Source organism: Palaemon carinicauda, chromosome 9 (assembly GCF_036898095.1).
Source record: "Palaemon carinicauda isolate YSFRI2023 chromosome 9, ASM3689809v2, whole genome shotgun sequence".
In the NCBI taxonomy this organism is placed as follows: Eukaryota; Metazoa; Arthropoda; class Malacostraca; order Decapoda; family Palaemonidae; genus Palaemon; species Palaemon carinicauda.
In genome coordinates, this window is record NC_090733.1 from 129125347 (window position 1) to 129148540 (window position 23194).

The 23194-nt window shown below is 36.4% G+C and overlaps 1 long non-coding RNA gene across 4 annotated transcripts in view; it reads right to left on the reverse strand.

Annotated features, from left to right (window-relative positions):
• LOC137647142 (uncharacterized) overlaps positions 1-21787 on the reverse strand; it is a 32956-nt gene extending 11169 nt beyond the window's left edge. The window contains exons 1-3 of one of the 4 annotated variants that reach the window (XR_011045533.1): positions 21648-21787; positions 14488-14602; positions 6325-6445 (exon numbers count right to left, since the gene is read on the reverse strand). This is a non-coding gene — a long non-coding RNA (uncharacterized lncRNA). Of the gene's footprint in view, positions 1-6324; positions 6446-14487; positions 14603-15063; positions 15130-21647 lie in introns of those variants that run through there. The other 3 variants (XR_011045532.1, XR_011045535.1, XR_011045534.1) reach the window with 3 other exon arrangements.
• Between the last annotated feature and the right edge of the window lie 1407 nt (positions 21788-23194).

Here is a 23194-nt window from a genome sequence, read left to right on the forward strand (position 1 = left end):
CACAATCATCTGGGACAACTAAGCTACTGTCCTCACTTCCTGAGTTTTGTTTTTCTTATAGATACGTGATTCAATGCATCACAACGGCACATTAAGCATTTTTTTCTTCCCAACAAACTGTACAACATTGTATTCTTATTTCTGAACCAACTCCTGTATTTTAGATCCAATAACAGTTACCGGTGATTTTGATATAGCATAAGTAAAATCTGAAAAAATATAAAACATCCACTCAGAAACTTTCAATAGAAAGAGGAGACTATGATATAGATTTAAACCTCTATAAATCTGCAATTTACTAAAGGTGCAATATGGTGAGGAATTAATGTACAACAATTGGTTAAACTGAGGAGCTAACAAGGATTTGATGGGTATAGAGCCAACTGGTGTAGTGCACTACGCTTTTTTTTTTTTTTTTAAATACACCAATATATCATTTTAAGAGTATTATTATTATTATTATTATTATTATTATTACCACCTAAGCTACAACCCTAGCTGGAAAAGCAAGGGCTCTAACAGGGAAAACAGACCAGTGAGAAAAGGAAATAAGGAAATAAATTACAAGAGAAGTAATCAACAATTAAAATAAAATACTTAAGAACAGTAATATTTAACTAAAGCTTTCATATACAAAATATTAAAACTTCAAAAAACAAGTAGAGAAATAATATAGAATAATGTGTGAGGCACCCTCAGAATACTGTACCAGAAAATCAGAATACTACCATGAAAATTCAAATTAATATATGAGCATTATATTAGTGGCCAAGAAATTATTTCCTTCCACATGCCTATTCATGCCTATTTTTTTTTTTTTTTTTTGTACAAGTACAGTACTAATGAGACTAGCATACCATGAGAAAAAAAAAGTCGCGTAATTTTCCGTTATCTTGCTAGCGTCTTTAGAGGTTTCTTTAGTAAAGTTGTGACCGAGTGTTCTTTAAAAAATGGGTGATCGCTATAGCTACGATAAAGTTTACAAGAGAGTACTGTAAAGCATCTACACAATGCCCCCCTCCCAAAATGATCTAGAAAGATGGTAAGGAGATAAATGATCTTCGAGGGGATGAGAGAAATTACTAAGAAGCATGATCAAGGTATGCATGTGGAAAACCAAACAAAAATGTACTACATCCAAAAGTTGCTTCTCATCTGGATCAATGAGAAGCAGTTAGTATGAAATACCGTATTCTCTCTCTCTCCTTTCCTACACACACTAGGCTACAAGCGTGAGAAAAAAAGCTACTTAATAAAGTTACCACTAATTCATTTACAAAATATGTAGGTTACCAGAAGTTTGCACACACAATCGAAGAATTGAGTCAATTTTGTAGAATACCTCAAGTTGCAAACCCTAATTCTGTAGTCTAATAATGTACCAATGAAACCATAAAACGGTAATCTCAGATTCATCCGCCATCCAATTAAGTCGCACCACTCCAAAGAAAGACAACACTCATTACACTTATATATCAAACACACTTAGTAAAGACCAAATATTGTGTTTACTGCAATCCACATACCTAATTCATATGAATTTAAGAACATAAGCTGAAATTATTAAGAAAAAAAAATATGAACACCAAATTAAATTCCCCTTTACGGCTCCAAAAATTATGCCGATCAGGTTGGAAGAATTGTAGATGGCTTTTGACCTATTGCATCTTCTCCATTCCAGAAACAAAAGCACATTGATATTCATCAACAATACCTTTAAGCAGCAGTTCTCAGACACTGCAAAGGATAATCATAAAATCCACGCTAAAATAAACTGCTTTTATCTGTCCTGTCGTCAAAAATACTCTTCAAAAACATAAATTAATACTGTATTGGGAAAAATTATCCAAAATCATTTATATTAATGTCACTTCTAATTACAGTACTTTACTCTTGTCAACATTTCCATCACCTCCCTATTAAGTTCAAACATACCCTGACAACCTTTAGGAAGAAAATATGAAATTTGGAAATAATTTCTATTAGTCCTAACCATTCAAATCTGAGACTCTTTACTATGGTGTCATATTTCAGCTACATTTGAAACCAGTTGTAATACTTTTAGCGAGGTGCTACTACCCTCCACACACACTCGCAGTAGCTATCATAAGCCACTTTGCAATTGCAGGCTCCTGGGGGGTTAGGTGATGGCAGGACATTGTGTAGAGAGCTTCAGGTTTGTATGGTTAGCATACAATTATTTCCAAATTTGTCATTTGTTCCGACACCAAATAAAAACCATTCAGCGCTGTACTACGTGGAAACCATCGTTTAGGTGGGTGGAAGTACAAGATCAACTGGCTGGTCTCTGACCTGAGGTGCAACTCTTGTGCTTCGCACGAGCTGTGGAAGAGCACATCCTATCACCTAGCGAACTCCTAATGAGAGATAACAGCCTGAGCAATAGTGCGAAGGAGTGAACCTAAGCAATGTGACCAGGCTAGCTAAGACTTTACCTGGAGCTATGCTCCTCTTACCTAGCTGTTACCCAGCTCCTACCTCGCTCTGAGATCAAGGACGTAACACACACACATATATTAGGTTACACAAGATACAATGACATGAGGTCTTTTTGTATAGTTCCTCGGATTGCTTGACCCCTAAGAGAGAGGAGAATGAAAAGTGAAAAAGCCAGTCATCCACCTATCATACTAGACTTACAGCCGGGTATCATCTACCCTCTACCGACTGCTACTTATCCTACTCTAGAGCCAAGGTGTTATTGATCATGTTTTATATAGCCACCACAGGACCTATGGAGAACGTGTCGAGGCTCCTGTGGGTTAAGTCTCGCAGGTCATGGGTGGTGAATGTAGCTCGACGTTTCCACTACATGACCCCATGTAAGACCTGCTTCGCACAAACTCTTTGCTAGCCAGATGTGCTAATGCCTGTGGCGTCATGAGCTCTATGTCTCCTGTCAGAAAGGGACGAATCCGCTTGTAGAGTTCGTTCAATCAACCATTTCATGGAGCGATTGATTTTTTTGTAACTTCTTGTGTACTGTCATCTGTAACAGTACAAACTCAATTCGGAAGGTCCTGAATTCATTCACAACTGTGTCAAAAACAGCACTAAGATTGAGTAATATTAAAATACCACATTCATTTTCATCCATCATTTCTAGCATATTTACAACAACAGATAGCTGTCTCTGTAGAGTATAATTATCTGTAAGCAGACTGGTTGTCTGGTAAGGTTCTATTTCTTCTAAATGATTAAGTAGTTGTTCAAGAATTACATTCTAGCACTTTAGAAATAAAGGATAGATTCAAAATAGGACTATGAGCTTCACTCCTGATAATCTAGAGCACTTTTCAGAACTCGTGTGATTAGAGCCCTTTCCTCAGACTTGGGAAACACTCATCGATGCTTGTATTTTCTATTCTCATAATTATATCGGCTACACAGGAAAATTTTCTTACTCCAGTTATTTCAGATATTGGTATTGGATCGATTGCACAGTTTGTTTTCTTTGCTCTCAATGATCCTCGTGATATCTTGTTAGGTTATTGAATCTCGTTAATTTTATCTGTGTATCCGCTGTAGCATTAATCTGGTGTTGAATATTTGCAATGAAAATCACTGAAGTAATGAGCAGCATCCTTTGGGATAACAAGACGAAGGCTGAACGGACCAACTATCTTGCAAGGTCTAGAGTACAATAGTACATCATACAGTACATCAGGCCATACCAGAAGGAACGAAGGGTTGCTATTCCAAGATAATCATGAAAGCAGACTCTGTTTACCTATCAGGCTGTCCTGGCATTTGAGCAAAACCCATCAATTGAACAGATGGTTTTCTTCTCCTCAAATACTGATGTCCTAGTATTAGTCACAGCAAACTATGACCTCAGCTGAAGAGCATATCCATTTCCATGGCCTCTGAGGTTATGGGGATAGAGCTGAATGGAGAGCAATATGCAATATGGACACAAAGAACAAAGGTTTTGTCAGCCTTCCAAGCGCTCACCGACACTGACAACACTGGACGATTTTCATATGGGAAAAGCAACTTGGCATCAAAGGCCACATGAAGTCAGATAAGAGATGTAATCAGTTCGCTATAAATGCTTCCAACAAAAGCTACGTTGGCCACTCTGGCTAGCTTCGACTGTGCAGCCTACTCCTCCAAAAGCACCTACATCAAGACCATCTTCAAACTGCAATGGCATCTCTTCAACAACCATATGACAGGAAATGACAAGCTACCTCCTGCCCTTTGAGCTCTGAGACAACATGACCTGAGAGTCCATACCCAAGACAGTGTGGGGACAGGACAGCATTGCTCTGCAGGATCCTCAGTTGGATCCCCTGCAGAGTAGCTGTCATAAGGAGTCCAATGATTAGCTGAAACTAACCATAAAACATATCCTTCCAACTCCAAAGGCCTCCATTGACATGGTTATTTGCCAGTGCATAATAGATTGTTCTTCTGCTCGATGTTTTTTGCAGAACAAAGAACTTATCCTGCAACAATCTTTGCCAATACAGCAGGGTGTTAAAATGATGAGGACATGCAGAGCAATATGAAACTGATGATGACGATGATGATGGTATGAAAAGACTTTTTGGTTGCCTAAAAGATTAAAACTTTTTGTAATGAGGATCATATTGGTTCTTAATGAACACTAACTTTGTGGAATATTCATGTCCGATTATTTGTGATATTCAATAAAATGGAATATTTCAGTCAAATAAGTTATGGTTGAATCTAGCTTAAGCATTTTAATATCATTGAATTCCTTAGCCCTGAAAATGTTGATTTAGCTGTCTAAGTCATATTTTTAGGTATTTTAGAAGCTGATATATTAACTAAAACCTTTTCTTATGGCATCCATTTTGTAACATTCAGGATATCTACCATTTAACTATCACGGCAAATAAAAACATTCTTTTCTAATTGCTTACACAATAAGGTTTCCAAAAAATGTAGTTTTGGTACTCTACATAAACCTGGCATAATTACATAGTGAACATGACCAACTGTTTCAAGGGTTCTGGCAATTCCCTTAATCATACTGTATGTACACTAAGAGCTTCTTTTAATAATCTTTATTGTAGGTAGGTTGGCCAACCAGCCACCCATTGAGACTAGTTATTGGGTTGTTTTGACTGGCCAGATATTACTACACTGGATTCCTCTCTGGTTACAGTTCTTTTTTCCTTTGCCTACACATACACCAAATAGTCTGACATTCTTTACACACTCCTTTTTTCTCAAACACCTGACAACACTAAGATAACTGAAAAATTTTTCTTCACTCAACAAGGGGTTAAATCAATACTGTAATTGTTCAGTGACTACTTTCCGCTTAGTAAGGGTGGAAGAGACTCTTAGGCTATGGTAAGCAGCTCTTTTAAGAGAAGGACACTCTAAAATCAAACCATTGTTCTTTAGTCTTGGGTAGTGTCATACCCCCTGTACCATAGTCTTCCCCTGTCTTCGGTTGGAGTTCTCTTGCTTGAGGGTACACTCAGGCCCATCATTCAACCTGTTTCCTTTCCTTTCACCACTGGTCTATTTTCCCTGTTGGAGCCCTTGTGCTTATAGCATCTTGCGTCTTTTATAACTAGGGTTATAGCTGAGCTAGTAATATTTTTATATGGATAGCTTTTTGTCAAATAGTTTGCAGGTGTTACACACAAAGTTATTTTGTAAAGCACATACGATTATTTTAAATAGTTTTACCAAGACTATTATTATTGTTATCATTATTAAACAGGAAAGTATCAAATTACAGCAACTCCAATAAATGGTAAAGAGTATAGTACGAGAGATAAAAAGGAAAAGGAACAATACAGTACAGTATTAAGGAGAGGAGATGGGGGAGCAAGAACATCATGGAATGCACCAATCATATGAGAGAACAGCACAAGAATCCATAAAACCCCAAAATTATTAACCAATTCAAATCACAGGTCTCCATGTGCAAATAAACTAAATCACAACCTTCGAGGGATGACTAAGGAGCAAGTGTGTGTATTATCTAAACTCTACTGGGGTTATATTAAACCCTTTACTAAGGTTTTGCAAAGATGTGTTGTGTAAGCATTACAGTATATTTCTCATGAGATATGTTCAAAGCTTTAGGATAATTTTGGTAACATAAGGTAGTTTCCCAAAAAATGTGTAAAAACCATCTGTTCAATTACAAGACCATACTGTAGATATACATTGAGTTATTGACAGTAAAACCATGAAAAAATAACTATTGTATATTATCCTTTTAACTCGTCAGAGATTGGTCATAGACTTATGTAACTACAGCTCATAACACATCTCAAAGTACAGTAGTTACTAAAACAACAAAAATCTTACCCAATTTCTATTTCTTTTGCATTAAGCAAGCAAAGTGATGATTCTAACTTGCTCATACATGGCAGCGCTTTTAGAGACATTTCGGAAAGTTGCTGGATGATTTTTTTAAGGCATTCATGAACTGAAATAAGAATATATTCATTCATTATCACTACAATTAACAAAATTACATTGTCGCCCCAAAATTTAGATCTTTTACATCAACCTTATCTTACAAGTGTTAGCTAAGTTTATCTTAGGGTTTGGTTTGAAACGACCCTATATGATGAATTTGGAAATAATTTTTGTTTTTCCTCACCATACAAACCTGAAGCTCTTTACTATGTAGATATATTTCAGCAACAGCTGAATCTGGCCGTAAAACTTTTAGTAATGTGTAATTACCCATAACTAGCTAGCGGGAACGAAGACCAACCATCCCCCTCACACACGCTGTAGCTAAAACAAGCCACTTTGCAATTGCAGGCAGGACTTCTGGGGGTAGGTAATGGAGGGCCAGTATGTGTAAAGAGCTACAGGTTCCGAACTTGTCGTTTGTTCTGGCATCAATTACAAACCTTTCAGCTCTCTATTATAGTGTCTCACATTTAGGTGGGTGGAATTCCAAAACCAACTGGCTGGTCACTGATCTGAAGAGAGACTTATGCTTCGCATGAGCTGTGGAAGAGCGTACAGTATCATCTCTCCACCTCTCAATGAGAGATAACGGCTTAAGCAATTGTGCAAAGGTGTGAGAACTAGGTATTGCAACTCAGCCACTTAAGACATACCCTGGAGTTAAGCTCCTCTCTTACCTGTCTTTCTCTATTCCTCCCTCGCTTGGAAATCGTAGATAAATATTGCACATATCAGGTTACACAAGGGACAGTGGTACCCACCTGCAGTCACATGAGACCAGTTTGCAGAGTTCCTCGGATCTTCGAGCCCCAAGAGAGGGGAGAGTAAAAGACCAAAAGGCTAGTCATATGCACATTCATAACAGAAACTTACAACTGGGTAACATCTGCCCTCAACTGCTTGCTACTTGTCCTACAAGGGAGCCAAAGTGTTATTGATCACATTTTGTGAAACCAACACAGGACCTATGGAGAGACTGTCAAGGCTCCTGTGGGTTATGTCTTCCTGATAGAGGGAGGTGAACGTTGCTAGATGTTTCCACATGCCCGTTTTTAAGACCTGCATCGAAATGAAGTTTTTTTTTAATGCCAGGGATGTACTAACACCCCTGACATCACCAGCTCTAGGTCTACAGTTAAGAGGGGTCAAGTACGGGTGAAGGGCTAGTTCGATCACCTACCTTATCTAAGAAGAGATCATGCTCTTTATAATTCTACTCTTGACCCTACTTGAGCTTAAGAACAGGCTATTGACCTACAGATGAGCTTGAACATTCTGTTTAAGGATTTCCTCAGCACCCTAAAAGGGCATAGTAACAGTTGATCAGGGTCACTTGTTACAGTACAGACACACTCACTCTGGAAAGGCCCAAATCTAGGATCCGCTATACTGTAGCTGGATTTTGAGTCTTGGCTAAAATTCAAAGAAAGTCGAGTCACTTTCCCCCATCCCTTTGAATGGACAATGTCATAGGATAGACCGTGTAGCTTGCCGACTCATTTAGCATAGGGCAGGGCTAACAGGAAAAAAAATCTTTAGGGTCAGGTCACGATCTGAGGACAGACTAAGAGGTCCGTAAGGCGCTCCTTTCAGGGATTGCAGCACATGTACTACATTGTAAGGTGGTCCGATTCTGACTGAGGGCATGTGAACTTGAAGAAGCTTCGTATGAGGAGAGAGAATTCCGTTGAGGAGGAAATGTTAATCCGTTTAGTCTAAAAGCAAGGCTTAAGGCCAAACGATAGGCTTTCACCACCGACACTAAGAAGTGTTTTTCCTCCCTGAGGTAAAACAAAAACTTCGCTATAACTGGGATAGTTCCAGAGCACCAACCACAGAAGAAAGACCATTTCACCTGATAGGCGGTGGAAGATTAGTCTCTTGAGGTATCCAGCCATCCTTCTCACAACTGGCTGTGAAAAGCTTCACGCTGTGAGAAGTTTCTAGATAACATCCAGGTGTGAAGCCGTAGCGAAGCTACTGCCCTATGGAATATCCAAGAAGCGGCTTGCAAAAAATACTTTGCCACCTGCTCCACGTTTGTAATGTCCACTTCAGAGAACCCTACCGACAAAAAGGAGAGCTTGTCCTAGGGTAGATTCTGGATCAAAGCCACAATTGCCAGATTTAGATGGAGAAGGGATGGGTCGTCGTCCACCACCTCGTTGAACTTCCTTTAACTGACATATAGTGGAGGATATAACCGAGACAAGTTCACGCACCTCAAAGACCGTGAGTTTCCTGTCACTTGAGCATATGCTCTTCTTTTGGCACACCTGACCCCCTCTCAACCAAGACAAAGCTACCTTAGCCTTGGTGGGACAGGGAGTGTCAAGGAGATCAAGGACGGTGTCTGTTCTCTCAGATGGAATAGGTTCTGACTCCCTCAAGGAGTTGACCTTCCCAATGCAGCAGAGGACTTGCAGAAAGACATGATCGGCATCTTTCTGCTCCAAGGAGGTGATTTTAGGGCTGGCGGATGAAGGCAGTATGCCCTCAGTGAAATCAGATCTGTCACCAATGGGTTATTCCTCTCCCGAGCTCACATCCATAGGAGCCCTGGGAAGGTCAAAGTCATCAACTGATCTACAGAGTAGAGGAGCAAGACCTCGGGAAAAGGCTACTGTATTCCAGTCATACGGGGAGAGGACCTAGAAACTGAGGTGTATTCCCGGAACTCCGTTGGCAAGAGGCCGAGGTCCAACTCTTTGGAATTGTTTTTGTATCCTTTCGCTCTCGTGGAAGGATGGTGAAGTCAGCAAGAAGTGAAGTGGTGTCCTTACTCACCGATTCCCTAGGTATAACCTCCTCAATGGGCAAGGAAAAGAAGGAAGGCACTCTAGGTGCCGAAGAACTTGAGCCCGCCAGATCCAGATCTATCGGTATGAGTCGATACCATAGTTGTCGTAGTTGTCCATATACGTGACCTCTCTCAGAGATCTCAAGCCTCAACTCGTTCTTGGATGGACAGAGTCCCTTAGAGGAGGGGTATCCGTTCGCTGTTCCCGTCTCTTCTTCCTCAGACTTGATGGGAATCATGTCTACTTTCCCCAAAGCAGAGTCGTAACCAATGTCAGAGGACTTGGTACGCAGATACGACCAACCTTCTTCATCTAGGATCATACATCTGATTTGCAACAGTCTCTTCGCTAGTGAGTAAAGTTAGCCAAAATCACCACATTCAGTTCCTCTCCAAGGAACCTGAAACTTCCAAGGGAATCACTGGAGTACCTGGAGGTGGAACTGCTGGAGTAGTTAGGGCCGGTCCTGAAACCGCCTGCTTGATTGCCTGCGCTAGGTCTTAGAACCAAAGCTTCTCCTTCAAGAAAGTGACCACCTTTGAAGAGGCAACAACCCGTTTCATCGGTAGAGGTGAGAGTGCACAAGGCGAGCCTTGACAAGAGGAGTATGGCAAACGCTAAGCAGGTGCGTTCTGATGATAAGGTGAACGCACATATGGCCAGTGTTGAGTAGAAGGATCGTAAGCAATCTTGGGTGAAGTAAGTATGACGTCGCCCCATATCCCTTGCTGCAGGATACCAGGAAGCCATTTCGTACAAAGGGCATCCGGGAGCCCCAAGGACGGACACAGCTGATGCATCGCTTGAAGGGAAAAAGGTTCCTCTACGGTCAAAGTCTGTGCTGCTTCTCTAGGGTAAGCAACAGAGAACGTATCAGCAAGGTTGTCTGAGGGTCAAGGCGTCTCCACTCATACCCGAGCAGTTTCCAGACGAGACCAACCAGGCAGTCGGAGTGACAGGACCGAGCTGTCTGAGAAAGACAGCAAGGTTTCTTCGACTTCGAGGATGACCCTGAAGGCAAAGAATCCCCCTTTTCCATCTTCTGCAGACTGCTAAATTGCTGTGCTGGGAGGGAGGCCACTCCCTACACACATTACAAGGAGAATCTTAGATCATGAAGATCTGCCACCCGGCAGACTAGGTTCCGTAACCGAGTCCTTCCCTGCCTGAACAAACCCGCATTCTTAAATAGGGATGCAATCACTCTTACATACAAGAAAAAGGGAAGATTTTATTTTAAGTCCATTTGTCTTCTACATGTTGAAAACAGAGTAAAGTGGAGGAGAAAGACGTCTACTCCCTTCTCAGGCAAAATGATAAGTACTGTAACTTGTTTGGCTTCTGCAAGTGTGAGTGGAGTGGTGGTTCCTACACGCCGCTACCCCCCCTCTAAAATGTGGAGGGTAGTTACACCTTGATAAAAGTTTTACGGATAGTTTCAGCTGTTGCCGAAATGTATTTTAATGGTAATGAGTTAAGATTTGCTTTTGGTGCCGGAACAACTGTTACGCAACTCTGCGAGTAGAGGCCCCCGACTAAAGCAGACTTAATCTAAAACCACAATGACCAAATAAACAATTACAGGTACAACACTTTAAAAACCTTCCCACTCTAGGGAAACCTAACCTCCTTTGAATGAACTCACATCTTTTACCCTCACTTCTAAGTGTAACATTTGATGTAAAATTGCTAATCATGCACAAACTGGAGGAGTGACAAGGAAGGCATCATGACATACAGTAGGGCAATGGTAGCTCTTTGCAAAACATCAAGACTTCCCTAGAAATCAAGGAATAAACCAGTGCTTCACAAGAATTAATGGAAATATACAGCTTTGACACAAAAGTTAAAGAATGGACTTATTATGCGCCAGAATGTAAGCCAAGCAAGTCTAGAAATTGTGTTCTTATCTATTGCCATCATTTCTTGCAGAAACACTATAGCTAAACGACAAGAGTAGACTTTCTTCCTGTGTGTCTTTGACAGAAATAATTTTTAGGCAGCTGTCCGAGACTTCCCTAGACCTTCCCTAAAATGTACTCAAATCCAAATTAATTTCTCCAGGTAGGCTATTTTTCAACAAAATTGAACCAAAAGTAGATGTTAGCCTATGCATAGAATTTTGAATATTCTTTGACTGTAATATAGCTTTACTTTGATCAATATAAATTTTGCCAACTTACAAAATATTTTTTTTACACAAAATGATGGGCTTACTTGTACTTGGATTTCAATGTGTTCTCTGAAAGATAAATTCGTAAAATAGTTAAATTGTGTCGTAACTAAGGAAAACTAAATAAAAGTGCCATATGTCGTTCTTACTCTAAACTAGTCTGTTTTCTCCAATTATAGCAGCAAACTATAGCACTTAGGTACTGTATGAGTTGGAATGGGTCATAATGAGGCTTGAATCACATGAATAAGCAAATAGAATCTCTCTCATATCTAATACATCAATTTCAACTACTGTAATGACTTACTAAATCAAATTGAGCTAAATTTCCTAAGAACATAACTCGCATAATTATGTTGCAATGAAAATGCATTAAATTTCCAAGTCTCTTCACTAGTGAGTAAAGTTGGGAAAAATAACCACTGACAGCTACTAAAGTAACAGATAGACATTAACCCGGCTTAGACCTTCAGGAATTAACTATACGAGATAAAACGAAAATTTCAACCAAGACATTTTGATTTGCAATCATTTCAAAAGGAATGACCTCAATTTTCCCGATTGGGGACCCTGGGCTTATAGCATCTTGCTTTTCCAGCTAGGGTTGTAGCTTGGATAGTAATAATAATAATAATAATATCATTTTCTCCCTCTCTAAGAAATCGAGGTAAATCGTCCTTGTTTTCTATCTGCAACCATTGGTAGACTTGATTTAAATGTATTAATACCTGTCAATCACCAATAACAATTTACAGTATCTATTTCCTTGGCCATAAGTTTCCAGTTTCAAGTATCCTATTACTGTATCCTAAGAATAATAGAAATTTCCGCTTTTGTGGGATTGGTCACAAAACCTAATTCTACTTCCATTGAGACCAAAGACTGAATCTGCATTGAAGAAAGCTCCACAATTTATGGCAATTACAATGTGGTTAAACAGAAGTATACAATGATTTTAAACACTGATTAAAACTGTGTTACAAAGGGATAATTAACACTTTACACCTTTGCTCCGTAATCTACACTAGTTAACTCATCCAGGATACAGTAGTTAGTATTTGAACTTTCTCTAGATACTTTATAGTGATTTATACATACATATACAATTGATTTTAAGTAGTACCAATGAAACAGCAGCCTTTAAATGGCACACCCTATTTAAATCTCAATCTGGTACAAACCTCTTATTTTCAACAGGAACCACTATTCGATGTTAAATCTAAAGAAAAAAAAGACAGTTTGATGCTAGACAAGACTATTTTCTAGTTTAAAGCTCAATTTTTCTCAGCCGCTAGCAATATGTGGTTGTTGTTGGGGTATTAAAGCCAACACTTGATGTTGGCACGGGCCTTTCCCTTGGTTGGCCCGTAGGATAAATATGTGGCCCGCTTCTTGACCTATAGAGCAGATTAACGCTTATCTAATGCTATGCTTTACAAATTTTATCCAATTAAAAATTTAAATAACATTGTATCACATGACGGCATTCTAAAAATATAATCACATACAAATATGATAAAAAGCCATGTTTCTAATTGCAATTTTTTCATCAGCTTTTTTCTGTACTAATGAAGACAATTTCACATATAAACTTCTTAGTTGATACATGTATACCTAAAAGACAGGTCTACCCTAGACCTTTTACATACTGTGTTTTTGGAAGTCTCCATGCTGGCATAAGGACTAATCTAAATATATAAACATTTACATCTGGGGTTTTGTTTCTTGGTCTTCATATGGAATGATTTTCAAATGATTGGGGCATTCTAGCATTAATTAGAGAGAGCGAGAGTGTGAGAGTGACCGAGAGTGAGTGTGTGAGAGTGACCAAGAGAGAGCGAGAGTGTGAGAGTGACCGAGAGAGAGTGAGAGTGACCGAGAGAGAGCGAGAGTGTGAGAGTGACCGAGAGAGAGCGAGAGTGTGAGAGTGACCGAGAGAGAGAGCGCAGGCGAGTCTTGGAAATAATCGAGTGGGCATGGCTGATACTGCGAACTATTAAAATAGGCTGTAGACACTGAATGTTAAGAGGACCCCCTGGGAATAACTTGAGCATGTGTATATTTGTCACAGATTGTGAAAGTATTTGCAATCAAAGGATATTTTTTATACAGAGGGTCTATAGGCTACAGTTATAACAAAGGATTTATTTTACATATTAGTTAAATAAGTTGTCCACAGGCTGTACTTATGTCAATAAATCCTCTAAAATTCATGATTCTTTCTTACACTTTTATAGGGCAGAATATTTACAAAAATAATGCAGTCTTCTCACAATTTCATCACCAGCAACAGCTTCACGAAAAAAAAAAATCTTTAGTAGGACCTAATTTCATTACTGTCAAATAAAAATCCATAAAAATACGTAACAAATATGATTAGATTATAAAGTGGTAAAATCAGTTTCAGCCAATCACGAACATTCAATAAAAAAAAAATTATTTCTAGCTTAGTGTTTTCTACACATATTTAACCTTAATACCTACTGTACAATAATGGGGTACACAGCAGGGAATTGTGGCTTTTGGGTAGGAAAATACAGAAAATAGGTTAAATAAAACCTATCTTACCTAAAAACCCCTGCCTACTCTAAACACATCCACCTAACCTGGGAGAAAACGTATACTGTAATTAGCCATCTAACATAAATAAATCCAACTAACCTAACCTTGGAGAATCCGTCCAAAATAAAAGCCGTCTAACCTAGCACACCTAACTGAACTAACCTATGGGAAAATGTAGGTATATTTTAGGTTTACCAAAATGTACAAAAAGAAGTTGTCTAACCTGAACACACCCACCTGACCTAACTTAGGAGCAAATGTATAAAATAGAAGCTGTAACCTAAACACCACCACCTAACCTAACCTTGGAGACAGTGTAAAACCAGAGATGTCTTGCCTAAATTAACACACCTAACCTACCCTAGGAGAAAAAGTATAACATAACGGAAACCGTCTAACCCAAACACACCTTCTTAAGTCCCAGGGTCCCTGTCCCCTTACCTCACTTAGAAAGGTGGGAACATGCCCCTGTAAGACAAAATACATCTTTTGGTTAGCCAATTCACTTACCTTAAATAGAATAACCGGTGCAAATGGTGGAAGTAGTGGATCAATTTCTTCTATATAAACTATTAACTTCTGGAGTTCGTGTAATTATGTGATGTCCATGAAAACGTCCAAAGACCTTAAAACAGGAGAAGCAAGTTAGATAGCAACATTTATTGCATGTCTGAATAACGGAAAAAAAAGGTTGATTGGCAGTTCCGACAATTCATAACCAAAAACAAGGACAATAAAGCAATATATTGACGAAAAAACAAAATACCATCGGGAGAAAAAGTAACATGGCAGTATAAATAATCCTCGAGATAACAATAAGTAACAATGCTCATCGGCATATATCTCCGTAATCCTTAATTTGCGGAAGATTCTAGAAAATTTTTCGTTAAAATCCTCTCAAAAATATATAAGTAAACAATAAAAAAATAAAAAATCCCGAATTTGGCCGAAACTGTAATCCCAAATTGACTTCGGCCTTTTAAGACCCTCGTGATATTATCGCTAGTTATTCACATGTCCAGATATTTAAGCAATAAAATATTAGCGAGAACTTAAAGAAAAAAAAGTTAGAAATGGTGTTCTTACATAATGTCTTCATTTCTTGGAGAAACACTATAGCTATAAACGACAAGAACTTTTCAGTCCGCCTTGTTCTTCTGCGTCTTTGACAGTAATAATTCAATATGGCTGTCAATCATAGGGTAGATTTCCCTAGACCATCCCTAAAATATCCCGAAATCAGAGTTAATTTCTCCAGGTTAGCTATTCTTCTACTAAATTGAAAGATGACTAAATGTCATACATAGGCTTACTGTTGTATATTCTATAGTTGTAGTATACTGTTTCACTTTTATAAATTTTTTTTGCGAACTCATATACCCTGAATTATATTTCTTAAACAAATGACGCGGTTTTTGTGCTATGACTTTAATGTGTTTTCTGAAAGATATATTCATAAAATAGTTGAATCAAGAAACCTAAAAAACTCCATAAAACGTAAGTTATTCAATTTTTAATGTTTACAGGTAGATGGGTATTCTCATGCTTGTGTCCAAAACAACTAAAATTTCCTAAGTAGGGACAAATTCCCTAAAAGTGGGACCCCTGACAAAAATACGTCCATCACACTGGGTGTTTTAGTTCTTTTTATAATTAGGCCATGGGCCTTTTAAGTAAATTTCCTATACGGCTGGCTGAACTATTACGGGCTTTCTAAACACATTTTTTACTAATATCATTTGTCATTTATTGGATTTATAAAGTTTAAAAGTAGCAGCTGTTTTGCGTTGTTTAGATACTTTTCATGAACGCACCTACTATTTTCGAGAACGACAAATGGTAAAAGAAAACGGTACATATATTTTATTAAAGAAAATTTATTTTGACGGTAACTAATGTATATCTAACTGACAAGCTACGCTGATTGTAATTTTCATTATAAAAGCACTTCAGCAAATTCTATGAATTATTACCAATATCAATACTATCTTAATTAACTTGTACAATTTTAATATATTGAATAAGTAAGATTTACTATTGAATAAAAAAGTACCGACATAAAATGGCAGTAGATAATTTTATATGAATAAAATCTGCGAAAAAACTATATAATTATGAGCCATCATGAAGAAACTGTGTGTAGAGCGTATGTATATATACGTATACATATTAGAACTACCAGTTATATTAGACAGAAAAATATCTATACTTAGGCATAGGCCTACGCCTAGTTTACTATCATACTTTCTATGCCACTATATCACATTAATCCCTACTTTTGTGCTTGTGTATCAAAATAGCTACTACAGGCTGTATTCAACATAGTTTAATAATTAAAAAATTACATACATTAGTTTTCACATGAAATTTTTGAAGTATATTTTGTACACTTTTGTAAATAAATAGATTCCTCTATTATTCCATCTATTACTTTTAAAGCATACCGTTATAACATATGTAACTCAAGTGAAGTTTGTCTTGATATCTCTACTGTGAATAAACAACAGATCTTTGCAATCTATTACTTAAAATTAAATGATAATGCTAAGAAAAGACCCACCTACTCCTAACTGAGTTTAAAAACAAATGCCCCGTGATTAACACATTAAAAAAAAAAATACTATAATCAAGGCCAATCATACAAACTTCCTGACCATAATCATGAGATTTCTGCACAGCATTAGTAACTTTAAGGTTATCACATGGTCCAAAGCCTTTAAGAAAGGCAAATTGCAAACTAGGGAGAAGATGATTACCTTTAGCATGTTAGGAATAATCTCTCGAAGGGAGGATTATTAAGAATGTTTTAAGAGCTTACAATCAATACGATATTATGAGTAGTGATATTGTCCATTTTTATTATTGTTACCCTTATGTTCTTATTATGTAAACTCTCAGTAAAAAAAAAAAAAAAAAAAAAAAAAAAAAAAAAAAAAGTGTTACGTAACGGGATTGTAAATGCTGGTGAATTTGGTGTACCAAATACTGTAATACAGGAGCTAAAGTGCTCCATGCGCATCTAATGGGTTGTTTTAATCTCACTTCATAGAAATTTATTCGGGAAAATCATGTTACGTGTCAAGTTTGAAGGATTTTAGAAGAGGAATGTAACGTTTATAAGGGAAATTACGTCACTTGAAATAAGTTTCACTTTCGAAATTATATTTTATTTTAGTTGATTGGGGTTCTTTTATTAACTGATTTATCAAATGATTTGGAATAAGTTTAGATACTTTCTATTTTATCATAAAAACGTAATATTGTATGGAAATGGAACAATATTCAACAGATTCAGTAAATTTGAAAACAAAGCCCTTTTGCATCAAGATTTATCATTTATTATTTATGTAAGCTGCTATTAATGCCATGTTAAGTATTGATATGTAGATGGAAACCAATTGTATGTAGAATGGGGCTTTAGTCTGAAAGAAGCACCTAAGTGTCTTTTGTATTTAATGAATTGAATACTAATTAGATTTCTCCAGATTTACTACATACTGCTGCTACCACGGAAGTGCAGTAATCTGTCGATTGAAAACGATTTTATGATAGACCGGTGCTCTTGTTTGTAAGTAGCACCTATAAGTGTCGTTTGTGTATCATTGGAGTTTCTCTGGATTTATTATAGGAACAGGTGAACTGATGATGTTATAGAAATGACAACCGAAAGATCAACCAGTGTTTGAAGAGCGTTAATATAAATTCTTTGGACCATTTTTTTAATGGTAACGTTCTCTGCATATCTGGTTAATGTAGAGATAAGATATCATAACATTTTCTATCATATTTTCAACACTTGTCTCGACTGCAACATATAAATGGAACGATGAAGTACGAGATGTAACGTAGACTATATCATCTGTCATTTTCTAAAGAAACTTATTGAGTTTGGTTTTGAAACTTCTTTTCTACAGAGATGCTTTTTTTCTCGTGTGAGAATATTCCTTTGTTTTCAAATCCTTGATAATACTAGGTTACCTAAATGACTCGTATATATGTTCCTGTAATATTCATCCCCACAAAAAAAAATTAAGATTGGGTTAATTATATTTCGATCTGTAGGATAGATATCATATCTGAACCATATGGAGTAAGTACATTAGAGGTTACATTACCATGTAATAAACTACAATGAAACCGACTAGAATACCATAATGATAATTATATTACATATAAAATCAACCTTGCCATTTCATTTTGGTATTACATTTCATTAATGACAAATTTTTTAGTAACTTCAGGCAATGAAAAATAATGAGAAGACTTAATAGTTAATTTCAGTTACTAAGTTGAATTAAGGTACTAATTATAACCTTAAATGAATCTTAGATTAATTACAAGCAACATATATAATTTTCATACTTACTTAAGTCATCCTCCTAAAATGTTTTCATAGAAAACGAAAACATAATTTTTTATACAGAAAACTTATTTTGAGGTAGACTAAAGTAAAAGAATATGAACTTCATCACTAAAACTGCCTTCGTAATATTATTCCCAAACACATAAGTATACATTATATCTGCTCACTTACTAATTGTTCGAAATGGTAGCTTACCCTTTTCAGTAACTAAAGGGACAACTAGCATTTCCCTAGCAGCTATAATATGACAGTGCCCTTTTCTAGCAATTATATCAACTTTCCATTTCCAAGCAACTATGATAACTAATTTGCTATTTACTAGCGACCATACCACTAAATTACTCTTCCTCGACAACTATAATGGTAAATTACCCTTCCCCAGCAATCACAATGCCAATTGGGTCTTTTTAAGCAGCTGCAACACTAACTTGGCTTTACTTAGCAACTTCAATCCAAACTGGACTTTCCCCAAAAGATAAAATGCTAAAGTGTTGTCTCCAAACTGATATAATGTTAACTTTACCCTTTCCCAACAACTGCAATGTTAGCTTGCCCTATCCCAGCAAGTACAATGCTAACTTAACAATCCTCAGCACCTACAATAACTTATTCTTCCCTAGCAGTTACAGTGTTAATTTAACTTTCCCCAGCACCTGCAATAACTTGCCCTTCTCCAATAACTAAATGCGGACGTAAATATGATTTCTATTCTTAATTAATCCTCATCTTCATCGAACTATGCTAAAATTGCATCAGAAAACATATGTAATCTAGAATTTGTTTAGCGAGTTAAGGATTAGTTTAAAAAACTCTTATAAACATTTTAATTGACCATGATAAACTTATGCCATTTTTATGGTAGCTTATAGGATTACCTTCGTAACCATAGGTGTTCACTCTAAAATACGGTTATGTCTTAATATAAAATTTTTTAATTCAGTGTCACAAAGATTGCATGGAGAACGAATGACGATTTCAACAATATTTTACACCCAAGTATTGTATTTAGCTAGGCACCATAAAGAAATTAAGATATTTCTCCATTCAAATGAAGTTAGAAAGATACAATTGTAATACAAAAGTGCAATGTATATGTAATACTTACAAAGCAATGATATGCAACCTTCAGCCATTATGATTAGATAAGATGACATTTAAGAGTATTCAGTAAATCATCAGCTCAGTTATTCATGTTCCCCAACCAAAATTAATGCAAGCAAGCTATATTAGCAAGTAAAGTATATAACTTACAGGAAGTTGAGAAGGACCAGAGAAAGGGAAAGACCAAAAAAAAGCTAAATGTAGTAAATAAATGAACTCCATTTATGAGAAGAAGACTCCTCTTACCGCGCATGTCTAAATAGCACTGTCATCTCATACTAACTGCTAATGTTATTACAAGTTTCGTATACGTGGAATGGCCTTGACTTACTTTTATTTACCTAGCTTCTACCTTAAAACTTCTATACCCAGTATAGTGTTGCTATACAATCCAGTACAACATATCAAAGTAGGTTGCCTCCTGTTACCAGTCGAGCATTTGCTCTTTTTAATATATTTCGTGAAACTGTTTCAATTTTTGTTTAATTTTCAAGTAATCAAACAGCAGAAAAAGACATGACTTGGGCAAACATCTAGTGGAATGTTACTGTCCTTAGCATAGGAATATTAAGTTGATGTCATTTGAAAATGCAATAGCTGGTTCCTAAGACGATTTATTGATTAATGTTAGATTTATCATAGGTAGTAAGCATCCGTTTTATGAAAAAATTGCAACTATGCTGCAGCTCTGTTATTCTCATGTATAAAACGAGTGATCATCACTCACGAATGATTGGTCAATTTTCATGTTATTCCTAACATGGAAAAAAAGTGTGTGGAGTGCTATGTGACAGGAAAATAGGGGTTAAGTTGAAAGGTAAAATACACATGACAGTTATGAGACCGGCAATGATGTATGGAGCGGAGACGTGGGCAATAAAGAAGGCAGAAGAGAAGAAACTGGATGAGCAAGAGATGAGAATGTTGAGATTGATGTGTGGGGGGACAAGAAGAGATAACATACGGAATGGGGTAATTAGGGGTACCACAGGAGTTAGAGAACTATCAGATAAGATCCAAGAAAGTAGACTGAGATGGTATGGTCATGTCAAGAGAAGAGCTGAACAGTATATTGGGAGGAGAGTGATGGAAATGGAGGTACAGGGAACGAGAAGGAGAGGGAGACCAGAGCGAAGGTGGATGGACTGTATCAAGGATGACCTTCCATCAAAGGGATTAACTGGTGATGAACTGTGGGACAGATGTAGATGGAGAACGCTGTCCAGAAACATCGACCCCACATAAAAGTGGGAAAAGATGCAGACAAAGAAGAAAGAAGATTATAAGGAATGAAGGAGATTAAAAACATATAAGAGGTAAAATCATACTGAATGTTCTTGCAAACAATGAAGAGCATTATCCCAATAGAGAACCTAAATTGCTTAAACACTGGTTAACATTAAATAGTTGCATACTCATGGTTTGATTTTTTAAAAATACTTTCAACAACATTAAACATCTCTTCATATGCAACCTTGCAAAACTAATAAGATTATTCTAATGAAAGAATTAAGTAGTCCACCTCCTAAACTGTTTATTTAGCATTTGGGGTAAATTCTTTTTCATTTTTTAAAAAAAAACTTTACGTAGAACTTACTAATAACTGTGCCATTCACGAATTTGCTTACTCACTACCCAGCTGAGGCAGCGGCTTGACCCATATATGTATTAGAGTTATTTGTTGTGCCCAATATTAAGATAGATATGCCCAGTTAAGGACAAGATTTCCTAAGTGAGGCTAGGCGAGGAGTTCTAGGTTAGGTCTTATTCCTATGTTTGTTTCCTTGGTGAAATATGATATTTCAGGGTTGAATATACGTCTGGAGTTGCAAATGGTGGCAAGGCTCTAATGCTAAGGAAAACTTGGTAATTTACACAGAAATATTAGAAGGAGGTTACTGTTTGTAACAAAAATTACAAACAAGAAAGGGATTTGACAAGAAGAGCTTTGAGAGCGTACAACTACATTAGTACCTTAGTTTAAGAGATTAATTCATTCTGAGAGCAAGCTTGCAACCAATAATAATCTAAAACATTTTTCTCTAAGAAACAGAGGAATTTCACTCTGTGCATTCCACAAATCCATAAATACATATATACAGTTATGTATAAATGTTTTGCAATGCTAATCATAGAACAATCTATTACCCTTAACATCAGAAATGGAGAAAAAAATGAAATACTACATAAATAATTGACAAATTACCTTGAGGAGAGTTGTGACTAGCGTGAAGGAGACGAGAGCAGGTCTGGTACTGTATCGGGAGTTCTCTCTCTAGAACGACGTTCATTATCACTAAATAAATCCCTTGATTTATGCTTTATAGACACTTTAGTGTATTTTTTACACTCTTACAGTCAATTTTGACAAGAAAACTATCGAGAATGGTCTGATTTTGCTTTAAAATGACATGAAACGGTATAAAAATCTTGTGAACAAGGTGTAGGCCTAAACATAGAGTGTGTGGTGTAGTGTATTGGCACAGCGTGACTGATTTCGGCTTAGTCTTGTGACCCTTCTTAGTATTTGTCCACAAAAGCTGCCTGTACAGCGCGGAATATTTACTCAAAATCTGGTGCAATGCTTGTAAACTAATTTGTATTGGTTTTATTTTCCCTGTTGGGGCCCCTGGGCTTATAACATCCTGCTTTTCCAATTAGGTTGTAGCTTAGCAAAGTAATAATAATAATAATAATAATAATAATAATAATAATAAATAATAAATAATAATAATAATATTAAATATTAAATAATAAATGATAATTAATAAATAATGAACAATAAATAATAATAATAATAAATAATAAATAATAATAATAATAATAAATAATAATAATAATAATAATAATAATAATAATAATAATAATAATAATAATATTAACAAATAATAATAATAATAATAATATACCGATTTGCTCATTTTCAAAGTTACTCATAAACCGAAGTACTCAGGGACGTAGGAGATGACTATTTTATGCGTAGCCACGGCTATAGCTATCCCAATGATATCAATCTCCAACAGATTTAGTAGATTTGAGAGCAAAGCCCCCAGAAGGCTATTGGTAGTCGAATGGCAGGACAGGATTAGAAATGAAACTATAAGAGAGATTACTCGAGTGCCATAAATAGATGAGATCATGGTGAGGGATAGATGGAGATGGTTTAGGCATGCTTTTCGCACACCCAAAGATAGATTAGTTTACCAAACCGGCTTCACAAGGCACTAGAAGAGTTTGAAGACCCGGGCCTACATGGCTGAGGACTATAAAGCGTGAAGTAGGAGACGATGAATGGAGAAGTATTGCATTAAAAGTTCAATATAGAGACGATTGGCGAAATCTAACTGAGGCCCTTTACGTCAATGGGCGTAGGGGATGAAGATACACACACACACATGCACACACACACACACACACACACACACATATATATATATATATATATATATATAAGTATATATATATATATATATATATATATATATACATATATATATATATATATATATATATATATATATATATATATACATACAGTATGATACACACACACACACACACATATATATATATATATATATATATATATATATATATATATATATATATATATATATATATATTTATATCCAGGCATTAAATATTTGTCATAATGTAAACTATGAATCAGATGAAATTAACAACTTTAAAGCCGTTAAGATTTAAAGGTGAAATTGGAACTGAAAAACAAATGATAGATATGATAAGTAGTAG